This window comes from Ixodes scapularis, unplaced genomic scaffold (assembly GCF_016920785.2).
Source record: "Ixodes scapularis isolate PalLabHiFi unplaced genomic scaffold, ASM1692078v2 PGA_scaffold0__279_contigs__length_252992795, whole genome shotgun sequence".
NCBI lineage: Eukaryota > Metazoa > Arthropoda > Arachnida > Ixodida > Ixodidae > Ixodes > Ixodes scapularis.
In genome coordinates, this window is record NW_024609835.1 from 13,739,354 (window position 1) to 13,749,670 (window position 10,317).

At 44.7% G+C, this 10,317-nt stretch overlaps 1 non-coding gene across 1 annotated transcript; it reads right to left on the reverse strand.

The window, feature by feature from the left end:
• Nucleotides 1–3,311: 3,311 nt before the first annotated feature.
• On the reverse strand, nucleotides 3,312–3,393 carry Trnal-aag. The gene has a single exon. It is a non-coding gene; the product is annotated as a tRNA-Leu (tRNA).
• Nucleotides 3,394–10,317: the final 6,924 nt, after the last annotated feature.

Below are 10,317 nucleotides of genomic sequence, written 5' to 3' on the forward strand. Positions count from 1 at the left end.
ATACGTAAACAGTCTGTTCATCTTGGTCAGGTCAAATCAGGCTGCCTCCCCGTTATATCACCCCGAGGCAGCGTTCCTGGTTCACTTTTATTTCTTGCATAAGTTAAGACTTTCCTCTCCATCTAACGTTCTCGATCAAGCCTTTCACGAAGGACTGTGTCGTCTATTGCTGTATCACACTGTTGACAAAAGGGGTGTATTTGGGTAATATTGGAGTAAGATGCACCCCAATTACAAGAATATGTAAAACTTTACGAACTCTATTAGAAATAAACCCCTCACTAAAATCACGCGAGGTCAAAATAATGTTATTTTTGTGCACGAATACACGCCTTTTGATGCAAACGACTCAGCAACCACCTCATCGTCATTGGTACACGGATGCCCGTATGCTTCCCGATTGCGCTGAACGTCATGTTCAAAATTCTGTCACCGGTAGCACATCAACGCCTGTTGAACGTGAGGTTTCAAATTTTTTAATTTGCAGAAAAAGAAGAACTTTGAAAATATGCTGAATAACGAGTTTAGCCTGATGTACAGCCTCTAGATTTTTCAAGAATAACGCGCAAACAACTAACCGGCCGGTACATCAGCGCCTTATCGTGGCTTGAAATAGCAAGTCAGTGAGGCTATGCGTGTGCCTACGGCCACAAGCGCGTAGTCTCGCTGACATGCTGTTTCACGCCGCGATAAGGCGCTGATCTACCGGTCAATTGGCGTTCGCGCGTTATTGCTAAACAATATGGAGTCTGTACGCACGTCCATGTTTTGCACTTAGAACCTTACATAGGTCGTATTTGCACACACCCGACAGAAACAATGACTGCGAGATATTTCACCGCTATAGCTTGTGATGGCCATGCCGCTTTCGTGGCCCCTGCCGGAGGTTGGGAAGCGGGGAAGGGGAAGGGGGGGGGGGGGCGTATGTATTACGCACCGCAGCCCAGAGCACATGGGGCGAGAGGCCGCGCTGCTGAATCCAGGAGTGCTGGTTCCTATCCCCAACTCTGTCCGTTTCGTTCTAGATGAGCATCGTACCGGCGTGGGGTCGCGTATCGCTACTGCGTGGTGCACGTTAAAGACCCCAGGCTAGCAGTCGTACTGCACTGGCTAAATTTTTTATCTAGAGCGTAAAGCAGTGTCGCCGTAGCTTAAAGGTAGACCAACCTTAGGCTGACTAAACACAAACGTAAAATGTTATGCTTGTTTCTTTGGCTTGTTTCAGCGACCAATCTCTATATATATATCAGATGCTCCATGCAGGAGTGCCAACCAAGGTAATATATCGTTCCTAAGAGCAGCAATTTAGCTACGACGGATCTCCCAACGTCTCGGTAATTAGACCGCATCTCGCGAGACTGCCCAGCTGCCACGGCCCTCTCGGGGCCCGAGATTTCCGGTCTCCAAGAAGCCAGGAGCAGTCCTTCCTCCTGTCAGGATCCGAAGCCAGCCAGTCCATTTTGGGGTTGGGCAATGTCGGAAGCGTAGATATTCTCCAGAATTACGAGGTACGACAGAAATCACCGCACGTTCTGCTTGTACCAGAAATCTCTGTTCGTAGCCGGATCTGACAGCTGCGCGTGAGAAGGAGTTAGCAAACACGAGTTCGATTTTTTGTTTTTCTTTAATTTTGCGTGCCTCTTTTATTTGTGCCTCATGTTCTTATGTTGGGTGATCTTTTTTTATTTGAGTGCTTTCTGAAAAAATATCTGCCTTTTTTATTGCGGTTTCGTGTACTCTAGAAAGGAATAAGAATCCTCGGTTTTGCGGTTTACGAAAGTAAAAATTTATTCTTTCATGCTTTTCTTTTGGGTGTGGATGTGTCTGTGTATGGGGATTGCCCATCAACCACCAGGTGAGGAAAACTATACTCAATATAGGCTCTGCCAAGACTTTTCTCATCGATTCACGCCCCTAACAACAATCTTCAGCTTGGGAAATGGTGTTGGGGGCGCAAAAGGTGCGGCGGTGGGGCATTACAAGGACAACAGATTCACGGTGAAAACATCTGTCATTTTTCCTGACCCAGGCGTGATTACCTTAAAGAGGACAGCAAATGAATTTTGGGCTGGGATAAATAATTTTAAGTTGGAATCTTACTAATAGCATATCGTTTAGTGGGCCAAAAGAAAGGGAGTAGAAAGTCAAAAACCTGTTTTTCGGTACGAAATTTCCAAAATATATCGGACTATTTCGTGCCTCCTTTCCTTCGAAAGCTTTCCACTTTTTCACAGCAGCATATTTGCCGTATCCAAGACAGGTCGGCTCGTCAATAATAAACTCGTCGGCGAATATTAGAATCCGCGTTCGTGGCCAGTGAGTTCTGTGACGGCACTGATCACCCCTAGCACGTCACGACCACGTGAGTTCTAGTTTCGCTTTTGAGTTCAGAAGGAAAGCTAAGGAAAAAGAAGTTGAAAAATCCTTTCATGGCCCCTTTAAAAGTTTACCCCTCAGTGTTAGTTGTGTGCAAAAGCCCGCATTGCTGAATATAAAAGCCAAGTAGCTTCAAAACCTCAAAATTTGAAAAATAAGTCATTACACGAAATGCAAAGACTGTTTCTCGGTTTTCCATAAGACAACCGTATTAGCTAAGGAAAGGGGCAATATTAAACTGCTCGTAAATCCGTTCACAGTTATGAACTAGGAAACTAAGGTACTCCTTAATTTGTTTTTCATCGCTAACATTGCGGTATCGCTTTTTTTTTTTCAATTGCTTCCTAAGGTCGGACTCACACTGCCCTATGTAATAGAAAAGACAGTGTACCGACAATGTCTGAGGAATTCCTCGTATGAAAGTCACATTGGTCATAGAAAAACTGCCTGCAGAAATGTTCGAAGCCTGAATGCAACAAACATGCGTCGAACATGATTGGCGCGTATCCGCAGATAATTCTTTCCGCATGCCCACCGCCAACACCACGAGTAACGACGTGATGCATGACATGATGTATGAGAAGTGGAACTTTGGCTTGAGTGGCTACATAAGGTCTCGTTGTTTTTAAGGGCGAAGCTCCTTAAAGGGGTATTCACACGAGGGAGAAATCAAGGGGATTTCTCCCCGGCACGCGCGCATTACTAGACGAAACCGCGAGGCTTTTGCACATCGCAAAGCCTGACGTTTTTGTCGCGGGATGCACGTGCCATGGAGAAATCCCCGGAATTTCTCCCTCGTGTGAATACCCCTTTAGAGCCTGGTCCGTCCGGCGTCCGTGCTCACATCGATCTTGCTGGTGCTCGTGCTCGCGAGCTCACGTGCTCACGTGCTCGTGTAAGGCAAAAAAGAAAAAAAAAAGAAAAAGAAATGTTTGCGCAGTCGACAGGATTCTAATCTGTGCGGGGAGACCCCAATGGATTCTTAGTCCATCGCCTTAGCCACTCGACCACGACTGCGGGACGAGTAGGGGGCTCTGAGATGTGGTAGTAACCCAAGAGCTGGGGATGTCATGGATGAAACGTTGCATGTAGCCGCTCAACGTCTATACAGGAGAGGGCGCTGCGGTCAAATGCGTACATATAATCGCGTTAAACTTTGCATGCATTGGCTCAACGTTTATAGATGAGAGGGCGCTGCGGTCAAATGCTCAATTGCGTATATAACCACGTTCCGTACCGCACATTCTCTTTCTGACATGGATGAAAACGAACGAAAGGCTCGGCATGCTGCGGCTCAGCGTCTACGCAGACAAGCACCACCAGAGCTTCACCCCAATCAACATCATTCACCACGTGAAGATGCGGTCAATTTTTCTTTTCTTTTGCGACACGGGGGTTTAGGCAATTATTTCCATTTTAGAACTTTCTAAATTGTTTCTGTTTAAGGTTGCTAAACTTTATTTGAGTGTCTTGATTACCGGTGTACGTATGAATTTGGCTTCAAAGTCTGCTGGGTGCAGAAAGGTAAGTAATAAAAATTTAGTCAGGACGTTTCGATGGGCTGTAAGGGGTGAAGGCTCTACAAATATCGGTGCTTGGAAGAGCGGATTTCGTGCGGGAGGGATGATCGTCAGGCGGGGAATAATTGGAGCTGGTTCGGTCCTTTGTTTCTGGGTGCACTCAATGGCTGTTACCCGTTGCGAGTAGGTGCGGGTGAACATCTCGAGAGCCTTAGTGCTATGGCGAGAAATGGACTTTGAACCCCTAAAGGCCGGTTGTGAGTCCTCCTGACAAACTAGGAAGAGAATATAAACGTCACAGCTGAGTTTGAGACCTTCGTGTGTGTGTCGTCCAATCTTTTCTTCCGCAGTCACGGGTTTTCATGATATGTGAAAGTTCATACGCTCGTCCGTATTTTGTTCCCTTATCTCAACAAATAGCAAAATGAGCAGAACGTAAGGGCGCAAGTGTATATCAAACATTTTAGTGAAAAACCCGAGACTGAAGTATTGGCAGACGACGACAAGGGAGAGAAGGAGAACGTCTCAAACACAGCTAAAACTTTATCGAGGACAGAACCCTTTATATAAAGTCGAAAAAAGAAAGGAGGAAATTGTCGTATCTTTTGTTGAGAGAGGTGGTGTGAAGAAGGGTTCCCTAATATTTTTTTTTTATTTTTTAAATCCTACTTAAAGGGTTCTGTCCTCAATAAATTGTTAAATAGCAAAACTTTTTTCGTGTTGAATTACGCATGAACATGACACCAACCCCGAGAGTGCGGGTAAAAACGCCACAAACTCTAAGGGGTCTCAATACATCGTTCTTACATAATTATTCAAGTTTCGTTTCCTCTTTTCACATTTGTTTCGGTCATATAAAATTTACCAAATTTACTATCGCCTGTGTAATCAGGTGCAGTTAACTGCCTTTGCGTAGCGTCGTGCCAAACCCCTTTGTCTTTAAAAAAAGTATAAACGTTAAAGAACAACGAGATACGATCAAGACCTCAATACTCGCTGGAGTTGTACTTTTAATTTTTGAGTAACGAGCGAACGGTATCGATCAACACTTGCCATATTCGTCGGGAATTAATCAACAAGAACGACGAGCTTCGCCACGCACAAGATGGAAGCTCCGGACAGAGGGAGAGAGAGAGACGTGCTACGCTAAAAAGGCGTCCTCGGATCGATGCTTGAGCGGTTGACCCCTCGATTCATTAACCGCAGTCGCCGAAGAAAGCGGCCGTCAAACAGGAAGCAGCTTGGACCTAAGCACCGTCTCGGCATTGTGTGCCGCCGACAGGTCGCATTAGCCCGGGGCCACGCTCCAATGTGACGATGGGGCTTCTCCCGAGTGGTCGTTACTCACGACGAGGAGGCAGCAGAAAAAGCCTCTCAATGAGTCGCCTGCTTCAGTATTCGGGTACTCACGTGACAACGCTTATCTCTGTCTTATTTCTTTGTCTCTGCTTGCAAATATATCAAAGACACATTGACTTTATATTCTTTTTTAAATTTTGGCCGAGTTGTGTTTTGTTAATATGGAGCCCGCTAATATGAATCCCCAGCACTATAGACAAAATACTGGAGAACGGATTGGCCATATGCGTAGATTTTTGTCCCCTTATCATGTTAAACTCCCATCATGGGCGATGTTTTCAGGAAACGAAGATGTCCGTGAACGCCCTATTCCCACTAAATAGAAACACGGATTTGTTTATCCCCCGAGAACAAAATATACTGTAAAACCCTCAATGTTCGCGAGCCCTTAATTTTCGCGAATTTCACGAATTGAAGAATTCGCGAAATGTAAGGGCGCGCGAAAATTTTGGTTTTGAAGATTTTCAATGCAGGCGCCTGAAATTCGCGAAATTTAGTGCTCGCGATTATGTCATATGTGACCGACTCGCGAAAAATAGGGGCCGCGAAAATAGAGGGTTTTACAGTATTCGTTTTGGCTAGAACTGTCCGAACAAGCTTCTGTCGATCATGTCCCCTATCGACAGGCAGGATATTTTGAGGTCAGTTGACCACGCTAAACTCCAAGAACGATGTTTTAACGACGTAAATCGGACGTGTCTGGGAGCCGAGTTTCGAGTTTAAGGTCCCATCGTGGGACTTTTCGCTCTGTGAGTTAAGTGTCTCAGAAATGTTCAGAGCCTTTTCTGAAACAGTTAGCGCGAGAACAAGTCATCGCGTCCTCTATCGCCGGTATTGTACCGCCAATATTGGTCCAGGTGCCTAACTTGGCGTTGTTCACTGCGTGCGCTCGGCTTCGGTTAGAGTTCGGCGATTTCCATTCCCGCATGTTTGGTCAAAAAGGAATAAATCTAGACCATCCGTCTACGCATTGGATGCATCGGAGCGCGGATCAAACAAAAACAACCCAGTAATTGTGCCAATCCCTGAGCCACATTTCGTGGCTGCACTTTGAAACAGAAACCGAAGGTATCCCATCAAAATCTGAAGCACATGACGCTGCGTAATGCATGGGAAAACTTCGCTGGTTCGTGATACCTTAAATATATAAAAAAAGATATAGGGTTTCGCCGCATGAACGGCCTAGTGTGAAAGAATTGACTTTTGGGATAAGAAGGGTTAGGTTTTCCTATATTTCATTTCGAATTCAGTCGCAATGCCGGAGGCATTAGAGAGGCGGGGGGGGGGGGGGGTAGAATTATCAGTTTGTCGGAATCATAAAAATAGGGAATCTGCAGGACATTATATACAAAACGTAATCTAGCAAATGTATAGTCGGTACATCTCATCGGGTGGCTACAACACCACCTTTGTAGGCGACTACGGGGTGACACAATGAAAAGCAGCATTTTCCATTACGTGACACGTTCCGACGGCCAATCACGGGCGCATCTGGCTCAGTCGAGAGGCCTGTAACAATGAACTAATTTAAGCAAATAGTCGTACTCGATTACACAAAAACAAATGCCCAATCGTTTGCTGTATACTGTGCAGTGCCATAGACCATGTGCTCGATCGAACGTTGTTCGAAATGTTTATAGTTAGTTTGTTATTTTTAAACGTGGCCTGTTCAGGAGTCTACAGACTTTTTTTTCCAGCGAGGACAAATACATTTATCCAAGGTATAAAAAGGGTGTTTTGGAAACCATATATCCTGCTACTTTTCGGGCCAAAGTAAATTGAAAACCTTGACACAGGCATGGAACTCCGTAAATCAGTTAAGACGTGATTGCCTAAATTTACTAGTCCGTAGCATTAGTTCTGAAACCTTGGGCCACGAATTGTGTCATTGAGCTCTCCCATATTAATACACGACACAGGGCTCATTCGATTGGTCTGCACCAGCCCGCAGCGGTGCAGAAAAATGCAAGGAAATGTATACTTCAAGTTGTGTTTTCAGATAGGCTGCACTCGTAAATCGAATAAGGCGGTATGCACCTAGTGCAGCTGGTGCAGGAGGTGCAGGTAAATCAAAAGAACCCAGAGTCATAACAATGTACTACGAGATAAAATTTCACAGCGACACTGCGCCTCCCTTTTCACAGTACTCACTGTATGCTCCCATTCACAGCGCAGACTGCACATTTAGATCAATGCTTTTCATGTTTTGGACTCATCATTCGTTCAGCTCACTTCGGTGGTTGCAGTAATTTTGTGAACGAGTGCTTTGGAAAAGGTAGATGCTATAGACATTGGTTTCATAGTGTTTTGCATGGAAACCAAACTGGAGTATGCTTTACAGAGTGTTGTGAGGGTAGTAGAGTATCATGCATATGTACACTTCAATATAATGGTCGTCAAAATAGAATGCTTTGAACGAAGACAGCAAAATACTCTCCATGTGTTGTGCACGGTGAATATTGTTCCGGAACGGTGCCTCATTTGTACAGAATGTCAAGAATTGCCAAGACATCGGCAAGGGCCGGCCGCAGTCCTTTCTTCAAGAATTGGGAGCTTGAGCAGTCTCGTTTTTGAACTATTGCGGGGGAATCAGCTAAAGGTATGTTAAATTTCTCAGAAATATTTAAAACGCGTATTTAGCGGGTAAACGTGTTGGCTACTTTGCTGACACCCTGCTTGGTCATGTATCTCACACTGCTATAATGATTAAATGACAAATGAAAACCAGTTAAAACATGGAGCGGTAATTATATCGCTTGAGAAGAGTATACGGTAGTTCATCGTGTCATAAAGTATTACTCAAAAAAGAGTCGTTTAGGATAATTCGTGGTGCACACATTCAAGGCAGTCGAATAAAAACTGCAATCAGCCACATTAAGACAATCGGTAGACTCCAGATATTCCAGATTTCCAGACAGGCGGCACCGGAAAGTATTCTTGTACGAAGTCTGTCATTTTCTCGCGAACGCTCGACGGCGTAGGAGCAGTATCGGATATTTCTCATCAAAGTGCAAAAAACGATCAGCTGAAGCTCCCTCGTAATTGTTGTGCAGGTGCAAAAAGTACACTTAGTGACAGCGACTGGTACCGCTCGACGAATCTCGCAACAGTACGTGACTCTAGAACACCATGCCAAGGGACACACAGAAAACACTGAAACATGCGCACATTTCTTAAATACAGTCCAAATTCAAGGCAAAATGAGTCAGCCCAGCTCCCTCGTATTATCGCTTAAACAGATTCGCAGTCCTAAATTTCATCACATGTATTTTTTTGCGCATCTATTAACGGGAAATTTACGAATTTTGTTCACTCGTAAAGGAAACTTACCACAAAATAAAGGCGAAATCAGGAGTACCATATCTGCAGTTCGATGATCGGGTAACGCGGTCAAGCAAGGGATCGATAGCACAAAAAAAAACTCAAAGTACGTTGAAAGAGTTTCATAGAGTCACCCTCAGAACAAGAATCGTATAATTAGGACTAGATACGTTTACCATTTTTGACGATGCTTTGGTTTTTTTACTAAAAAGGGTCATGGTTTCATATCTGCCGAGTAGTTAAGATGGGCCATGTATACCCGACGCTGAAAGTTAATTTTACATTGTTTTTTTATATACTAAAGCTTTAAAGACATACAGAGAACGATGGTAGTCGACGTTGAAGGGAGGAACTTCCAACAGAACATCCAGGATTACGCAAACTGGGAAACGACGTTGCGGTAAGATAATTACTAGCTCAATGTTCACAGACACTGGAAGGTTTCCGATGTTTTTTGTTTTTTTTAACTTATAGAAACGTTTTCATGTTCGATCTTTAATGATATATCCTTCAGACATTCCTCTTGGCCGGGTATTTGCACCCCTCTTACTCGTATGATTTATGGCCCAAATGAGATACTTTAGAACACACTCGAAACTTTTGCGATCGATGTCGTGAAGATGTTCCTACAGCGCTCAGACGAGGCATATTAGCGCAAACAGAAAGCCTCACATTTTATCAGAAAGGTTATGGAGATAAAAGCGCTTTGAAAGATTGGCCCTACCAGAGATGAGATGGTTGAGTCTCATACGCTGACCCGACGTGGTCATGAATCTGTCCCTTATAGATTTCCGTGGACGTGATGTAACAGAGGGCACTATATACAAGGTGAAATATACACTGCGCTGCACGGTGAGGACGAGCACAATATTCCTGACTTCTCGTATCTTACTCATACACTATTGCAACGAACAATATTCACCGCCGAAAATTGATGCCTTGAAGAGAGTTCACTATGCAGTTTTTTTGTATCAGACCTCCTAAAGGGCAGTAAAAGCGCAGGAAAGATAAGATTTGGGTGTTCCCGTTAACTGTGCCGCACTCCGTACATCATATCTCACTGCTCCACACACAGTACGCACTCACACTTTATCTACGCCACGATGAAGACTCAATTAAAACGTTACGCGTGATAAAGCAAATGGGCCACGATAACTTTGTGCCATAGCCACTACGATTGCTGCATTTCCAGGGAGTGGTCTTTTTTTTTATGTGTGTTGCCAAATTTAATTTTAGGGCGACTATGACTTACGGTTGCGTCTTACCGCGTGAAATAGTTATTTTCTTTTTTATTGGTAAACCCGATAATAAGCAGCTTTGACTTAAGGCCTGTTCAAACATACGCCGCAGCGCCAATTCAGCGCAATAACCACAGCTCTAACTCTGCGCTGTAGACCAACTCCCCTTTCTGACATCACGTCACTGCGGTGGTGCTGCTCTCGGTGCTGCGCATGCGTAGATGCTTCGCCTCAGGTGAATGTGGTTTCTGCGCAGGCTCAGTCCCCACACCCGATGTGGGCAAACACGGCCTTGTTTGTAAACGCTGTGTTAATGGATAGACTCAGCGTAGACCTTGCCTCAGCGCCGAAGCACCGCCGATTTCGGTATTTTTTCAGCCCTGAGGTGCATGTTCCAGCCTGCCATTAAAATATCTTTTGCGGGAAGACCTCAATGTTTAATGATAATTCGCCGCCGCGCCACTGTTGCACAAAGCGAGCAGTCAACTATTTTATATTGCAAA